The sequence below is a fragment of the Podarcis erhardii genome (assembly GCF_964252035.2).
Source record: "Podarcis erhardii genome assembly, chromosome: 1".
Taxonomy (NCBI): Eukaryota; Metazoa; Chordata; class Lepidosauria; order Squamata; family Lacertidae; genus Podarcis; species Podarcis erhardii.
In genome coordinates this window covers 96400885-96409460 of record NC_138497.1, presented here as the reverse complement: position 1 = coordinate 96409460, position 8576 = coordinate 96400885, and the positions used below count along the sequence as shown (strand labels likewise).

General features: G+C 41.0%; 1 long non-coding RNA gene across 1 annotated transcript; it reads left to right on the top strand.

Moving 5' to 3' along the window:
- Positions 1-983: 983 nt before the first annotated feature.
- LOC309348802 lies at positions 984-2991 on the top strand. Its single transcript, XR_014159555.1, has 3 exons — positions 984-1048; positions 1848-1920; positions 2616-2991. It is a non-coding gene; the product is annotated as an uncharacterized lncRNA (long non-coding RNA).
- The last annotated feature ends 5585 nt before the right edge of the window (positions 2992-8576 follow it).

Sequence of the window (8576 nt, the reverse complement as noted above, 5' to 3'; positions counted from 1 at the left end):
TTTCTCTTTGCTGGTAAGATGAAGTCAGGTACGTATTTAGATCTCATGCATCCACTGGGTAAAGTGGCAGAGGAATTTGGATTTCCTCTGCCCCCTGGGGAAAAAAAATCTGAGGACCTTTCTCTGTCTTAAAGTTCCTGGGTGTCAAATTGAAATTACAGGTTCAGCACTACTGTTTGCCTTATTCAAAGTTGTCTGGTTTAAGGATTAGGTTACCATGTGCTATACAGGATAAAATATCATTGACAGAGGTGCGTTTTAGTTTTTCATTTGAATTTAGCCTGCAAGGTTGTTGCCCTAGGCACAGCTTCTTTTTTAAAAAAATAACACACGTTTGGGATGCTTCTTTGGCACGCCCAACATCATTTACTTGGGATCTTATTTGTCTACATTCCTGTGCAATCACACTTTCTTTTTGCAGATAGTATTATTTTTCTTGAAGTTGAGCTGCAGACTCATTCAAATGCTGGTGCTGGTGCTGGATGCAGGTATCTATTTCCAGGGTACCTGATGTACTGAGCAGTGGTATGACACCAGGAAAGCTAATGGAGTTACCAGGAACTTATTTAAAATAAAAATAAAAATCAATCACTAATACTTGCAGTTCACATCTGGGCTGATGTTTTTGCAGATAATATTTTGGTATGATAGCCAAGGATATGTATAGGTTATGAATTAGTTGCCATTCAAAACACCAAAGATGAAATTCAACATTCCATCTACACTAGCATATCAGCTTGCCAGATGTAATGATCAACACTCGCCTCCCCCTGCACACTTCCTCCTCTGGGGGTTCTCCCACTCCTGAACCAATTTCAGGGGTACAGGGTGTACATAGAGGGAGCAGAGGGGGAAAGCCCCATTACACATATGGAAGCCCTTATGCAGGGCTTCCACTGATGTGGCTCTTTAAGTGAATCGTGCCCTAAGAGTTCTGAAGAAATTCTAGGCTTTTGTGCATCAGTTCCATAATCACAACATTCTTTTCATTGCCTACCATGTACCTCAGCTCAATGATAAGAATCCAGGTTTCTTTTCTCATTTCCAGGTGAAGCACTTTAAAATTTTAGCTCAAGAGGCAAAGCCTAAGCCAGATGCTGTGTTTGCATGGCCATGGCATCATGGAAAATCAAACACAGTGGGCCATAGACGTTTCCCCTGGCTCCCAGTACATGTACTATTTGTGCAGTTTTGGAATTCCATTTTTTCAGAAAAGGGGGAAGTTGTCTGATGTTTGACTTGTACCAACAGAACATATTATTCATTTCTCTGTAGTGTTTAGGGAATCAGGCTTCACAAAGGGATCTGTTGTAGGAAATTGGCTGGTTTGGCTTTTCATTCCAAGCTGGATTATACTGGGAACTTTTGTATTAGGAAAATGCTTGAAGGGTCGGCTAAAAAGTCCCCACAACAGCCCAGCTCATGGTGCCCATTGTTGCCATTGCTGAATTTGGTTACCCACATGGCTCTGATTGACGGCTTAATGAGCAATTCTCATTGAAGAAATCACTGTACTGTTCATTCTTTTCATCCAGGTGTGATTGTTTGTTTCTCATTCCTGACCTAACCATATCCAAAGGATAAGGGAAGACATGACTGGGACCTGGTCTGAATAGCTAGTCATGATGCTATATACCAAGAGATGCACAAAACATATTAATGTACGCGCTATCCCACAGAGAGCACAGGATCTTTCTGCAAAATTTGCAGTTGTGCTCTTTCATATAATAGTACTGACCCCTTTCAACAATAGCATAACCTTACAGTATTGCTAAGCAACAAATTGAATGTGACACAAACTTTCCCTTTTCCCCCTTTTTATTTTGCATTCTTTTTTATTCTCATAGAAAATGTGAACTGCACTTCAATATCAGGGCTGGTGGTGCCCACAATGATGGCTTCAGAAAGGTCACCCAATTGGTAAGTCAACATTGCAGCTTTGAATTTATTTTTCCCTTGGCCTCCAACTGTCTGTTCCTCTTCTAGTCCTCTGGTTCCCTGATACATACAAATATAAGAACAACATTTCATTTATTTTTTTCTTGAATGCAGAAGGTAATATAGTCATGGAAATGCATGGAGTTATCAGAAGTTCAGAAAAGCCAAGTCAGATTTAATTATGTATTTAATTCTGCTTGTACAAAGGAATCTCCATTCCCTCTCCTCTCCCCATGTGCACCCCCTCAAATCTGCTTAAGAAGGCTAGGAGGAAACACAAAACAGAGAGCACCCAGGGAAGAGAGAGAGAGAGAAAGCAAGTAATACCGCACAAGCAGAAGTCAATGTGTGAATAAGGTGACTTTGTTGGATACACAACCCAAATATTTTGGTGTGGATATCAGCTCTAGTACAGTCATACCTGGGATCCCGAACACCTTGGTACGTGGACATTTTGACTCCCAAATGCCACAACCCCCAAAGTGAGTGTTCTGGTTTGTGAACGTCCTTTGGACCCCAAACATCTGACAGGGCTTCCGCGGCTTCCTGCAGCCAATCAGAAGCCGCGCTTTGGTTTTCTGAATGTTTAAGAAGTTGAACAGACTTCCGAAACGGATTCTGTTCAACTTCCAAGGTACGACTGTATTACATTTTAGTGTTTTATCCACTCCTTGTAGATCTGGCTGCAGCCCAAGAGGAATTTCCCTTTGCTACCTTGACTTCTTCTCACCGGAAAGGTTTGCACAGGAAACTCTTAACAAAGTTTTCAGCCCATACTTCCAGAAATTGGCTTTCTGAGTCAGACTTTACACCCTGCATCCCACAGAGAATCTAGCACCTTAATGACAAAAGAGAAACAGGCAGGGAGGGGGGTGAGAATGAAAGGAGAGGAAAATATGTTCACCACATGTCAAAACATGAACAGAATAATAAAAGCAAAGCGACATTAGAGCTATCAATAATTTCTTCCACTCAAATATCTGAACTGTAATAAGAGATTACTTTCTGATATCACACAGTTGGTAGTGCAAATAAAAAAATGTCACAACCGTTGATCTTGCTATCCTAATTATTTTGCCTGCATGGAAAGAGAATGACTCAAGTACAGGCAAAAGGCACACACACGGTCTTACCGGGAAGAACTATAACATTTACCATAAAGTATAGTTGTTCCTGTTTACATGTTTTTAGTCTTCTCTTGTTAGGTAAACAGCAGTAATGGAGAAAACCTGATCAGTCTCTGGGCAGGGGGGCGGGCAGGCAATGGAGAGGGAAAATTTAATACTTTCCCTCCCTGCTACAGACGGGAGAGGCAGAATCTTATATGAAGCTGCTGTACAGTGGTACCTCAGGTTACCTACGCTTCAGGTTACATACGCTTCAGGTTACAGACTCCGCTAACCCAGAAATATTGCTTCAGGTTAAGAACTTTGCTTCAGGATGAGAAGAGAAATCGTGCTCCGGCGGCACGGCAGCAGCAGGAGGCCCCATTAGCTAAAGTGGTGCTTCAGGTTAAGAACAGTTTCAGGTTAAGTACGGACCTGAGGTACCACTGTATTCCATTTTACATTCTCCTTGGTATCAATAGAGGTTTCCCTTTAAATGCAAACTGCAACTTTGTAGAGTGATTTGAGTAAGGACTGTGACTATACAGAGACTTCTTAGGATTTCCCATGACTGCTTTTTACATAACAAGCAGTCATAGTTAATGATTTTTGCACATTAACTTCATGTATAGTTTGGCTCAAAGTTGTTCCTATGTCCTCAGACTTACTGTACCTTATTCATAAGTTCTGCCATTCAGGCTTAAGCACAACTGCCTTCCTGTAGGTTTGAGTCAGCATTAAAAACTGAGATATGAAAGCTACGAGCTAAATGGCAACTTAAGCCTAGGTTAAAGGCACAACAATGGAATGTCTAGGTGCGCTTTTTAATAACAAGAATACATAGCTGAAAATGAACTGCACCTAAAATATTATGTTCAGATTTCACATGGTCTAGTCTAGTCCTTCCTCTGCCCAACCCCCCTATTATTCTTAAGAGGGTCTCTTCCCCAGTCTTCAGAGAGTAGCTGGAAGTGAGGAGACAGAAAAAGGTCCTCCTTTCCTTTCACTCTACAGTTTGAATCTGAAATATTGGGCACAGTATTGTCCTCAGAGCTCAGAAACTGCTTGGGCTAAGGAAATTCCCAGTCACAAAATATACCTAAAACAATGGTATTTTGAACCCTGGTTTGAGTACAAAAAGGGCTCATATAGCACTTTATAGTGTTCAAAGCACTATAAATATATCTTAAATAAAGGTGTTGGCAGCAATAATGTGGTTGTGGAACTTCATTAATGTGTGACCCCAAAATTATGGATTCCGCCCCCAAAAAGCTGATGCCATAGTTTTGTGCGCACGCCTGGCCAGGACGGCTTTCCTGTTATATCTTATGGACTTGATGAGGCATGTGACCCTCACCTGTCCTTAGCCTACTCCAGCTGATGAATCACACACCTCCTCACCAAGCTATCGAGCCCCAACTGCTTTGTAGGTCCTTGCCTGCCTTCCATCAGAGGTGACAGCTGTAAGTTCTGGAATCCTGAGCTCAGGGGTTGTACGTCCCATTTTGCCACTTGAGGCAAAACAAGAAATGCCACCCTGCTCTGCCAAACCACCACACCACCACCACCCATGGGACACTCACCACCACTGTGCCACCTGCCGTTACTGCACCAGCTGTACCAACACTGCAGTGCTGGCATTCCCTGAAACAGCTTGCAAGATCTCACCCAAATCTCATGAGATCCTATGATCTCCTTGACATCTTGCAAGACTTTGATGAGATCTTGCAAGATCTTGCAGGAAAGCAGCACCGATACTTGCACCACTTCTCTGGCGTAGGTGGGGGTGTGGCAGGAGAAGCCCATGAGGGTGCTGCCTCAGGAGCTTCTGATGCTTGAGCTAGATACTTCAAGCCATTACATGAATGGGCTTGCCTTGCCTGAGGTCATTATTGGCATGTACACTGGTATCTGTTTACCTGTTAGCAATCACCTTTAGTTAGTTTTTTTATTGTAAAGAAATACAAGTTTCTCAATCCATCAGATTTGCACAAAACAGCAGGTGTGTGTGTGTTGCTCCAAGCCAGGAAAGCTGAGATCCATGGGTATTTGTATACATGTGCACATGCACTTTATGTGATCTACCATGCTTATACAAAATAGCAGTCCAAAAATGAAAAATAAATGATGTCTCACTCCAAAAAGGAATTGGAGTTATTCATATGAAAGGCTCCCTGTTGCTTCATATCCTCCCCCTTTCCTCCTCATCTCCTGTGCCCATGGGCGTAGCCAAGGGGCGGAAGTGGGATCCACAAATATAATTGAAAATCATTGAAAGTAGTCAATGATCTGAGGTTCTGCCCCCTCGCCCAGCAGAAGCCTGCACCCTGCAATGTCCTGTGCCCAGGACACAAGCCTGGCCAAGATGCAGGCTTGGGCATGCACACTGGTATCTGTTTACATGTAAGCACACGACACACACACACAAATTTCTCAGTCCATCAGATTTGCACAAAACAGCAGCTATGCGTATGTGGGTGTGTTGCAGGCCTGTCTTAACCTCCTAGAGTGTATCTCCCACTGCTCTCTATGCCTCAGAGTCCACCTTGTTCTGGCCTGAGACCAGTGGCTGTGAATCTCTAGATCTGCCCCCTGCCTGGCAGCAGGTCTCTTCCATCTGGCTCAGGAGAACTGGGTCTTGGCAGACCACAGTTACAACAGACTGTGACCAAGGCTGCTCAACACCTTAGACCACCAGTTGTAAGTTTTGCAAGTCTTGTGGCTGAAGAAAGTAATGGGTTAATCTGGACACTGGGAGAATTGAAGGACTCACTGTTGGGTCCAAGTGTTTTCCTGATTTCTCCTGCGTGGTTTCTCAGGTGCTCACCATCCAATCTGGCTAGGCTTTAGTAACACAAAACCATTCAGTCAGTAGTCATTTTCAAATCAATCCTCTTTATGACATCAAATGCATTGTGTGTTTTAGCACTCATGAAAGAAAATACCTTATACATTTCAAAATAATGTCTGCATTATCCAGAGTTGCCCACAATTGGCTTTTGAATCTGATCTATTTATTTTCTGTAAATTGTAATATTTTGCCATGTCATAAAATGCTCATTTTGTTGGCTGTAGGTAATTTCTCTTGCATAAATACATGTAATTGTTTTAATGCCTTGCAAGCTGCCATCACCTGATTGAAGAGCCCGGACAAATTGGTTTGGCTTATTTCATGCTAAGATTCTTAGCAGAAGTTGGAGGTGTGCCAAAGGACTAAACTACCCGACAGATGTTAATTGTATATTAGGTTACACTGCATGACTCCATATTGAAAATTACTTGAATTGTTACAGTCACTCAAAAGTAATAGGCTGTGTTACCCACAGAATATCCCAAACTTTAAAAGTCTTCCTAGACACGAAAGTTTGTTAGTGAAATACTTGCATCACATGGTATAATTGAACTGGGAAATTAGGCTAGAATATTGACACAAGCATGATCCACAATCCTATTCCAAAAATAAAAAGAGCTTATTCTTTAAAGAGCAAAGAAATATGGATCATTAAGCAGCTGTGATTTTCCTCTAAATTACATCACGGCATCACCCATAGAGTGCAAGAGCCTCTGTCCCCTTTAGAGTAAGGTCAGCCTAGAGCTGTCAGCTTCCCCTCCCCGCCTGCACTGGGAAAATGCAGCAAATGAAGATCCTAAAATGAAGATAAACTACTTTTGGGGAGGGGCAATTTAGATGAGGGAAATGGTACCCTCTCCCAGAGTACCACTTTTCAAAGCATCCCCATGAGCCTGCAAGTACTCTAATTAGCAAAAGGGAAAATGATGGCAAATCTTCCTTGCTGACTTCCCACATTTCTTCAGGCTTGGTTCTAAACCTGTCATGGTGCTTTTAGGCACAGATGTCAGAAACAAAGCACTTGAATGTATGAAGAATATAGTCTGTCACATGAAACACCAACTAGTCCACCTGGTTGGTATGGTCTACACTGACTGAAAAAGTGTTTTTCGGGGTTTTAGTCCTTCACAGCTATACATGGAGATGTCAGGTACTGAATGTGTGATTGAAAGCATGGGTTCTACCTGCTCAACAGTACCCCCTTCCTCAGAATGTGCAACAAGTTGGAAATGTTAATGCCCATTTGCCCATATTAGTATAATTAGTTAAGATGACTCTTTAAATGTTTTAGTTAAAGTGTGGGGAACCTGTGGCTCTCCAGATATAACTGGACTATAATTTCTATCAGCCCAGCCAACATGGCCCAATGGGCAGGGCTGATAGGAATTGGTCCAGTAATATCTGGAGGGCTGCAGGTTCCCCATCTCTGTTGTAATGCTGCCCTCAGTTGAGGAAGGAAGAAAGAAGAAGGAAGAAAACTTCCCAGCCCTGTTTAGGGAAGTTTTTAATGACTGATGTTTTAATGTATTTTTAATCTTTTGTTGGAAGCCACCCAGAGTGGCTGGGGAAACCCAGACAGTAGGGCGGGGAAGAAGAAGAAGAAGAAGAAGAAGAAGAAGAAGAAGAAGAAGAAAGGATAGATGATGATAGATGATAGATAGATTAGATAGATAGATAGATAGATGATAGATGATAGATAGATGATAGATATAGATGATAGATGATATAGATAGATAGATAGATAGATAGATAGATAGATAGATAGATAGAGATAGATGATAGATAGATAGATAGATAGATGATAGATAGATAGATAGATAGATAGATAGATAGATAGATAGATGATAGTTAGATAGATGATAGATGATAGATAAGATGATAGATGATAGATAGATAGATAGATAGATAGATAGATAGATAGATAGATAGATGATAGATATAGATAGATGATAGATAGATGATAGATAGATAGAGATAGATAGATAGAGATAGATAGATAGATAGATAGATAGATAGATGATAGATAGATAGATGATAGATAGATAGATAGATGATAGATAGATAGATAGATAGATAGATAGATAGATAGATAGATAGATAGATAGATATAGATGATAGATAGATAGATAGATAGATAGATAGATAGATAGATAGATAGATAGATAGATAGATAGATAGATAGATATAGATAGATAGAAGATAGATAGATAGATAGATAGATAGATAGATAGATGATAGATAGATGATGATGATGATAGATAGATAGATAGATAGATAGATAGATAGATAGATAGATGATAGATAGATGATATAGATGATATAGATGATAGATGATCTATGATAGATAGATGATAGATAGATAGATAGATAGATAGATAGATAGATAGAGAGCAAAAATCCCAGCTCAGAGAAAGCAGCATTTTTTTACTGCCACTTGTAGGGTAGAGTTTTCCCTCTAATTATAATATCACTTACTTGAAGTCTCGAAAAAATTAGCAGGTAGGTAAGCTGCCTGGTTGTTTGACATCATCATGTGGCTATGTCACAGTGCAGTCACTAATAGTTAGACACTAAGCATATAGGCAAGAAATCCAAATAAATCTGGGCAGCAGTAGAGCACAAATCAGAAAGGGCCAGAATACAATAGCAGACAGAACAAAGCGGGACCTGGCTTGCAATCC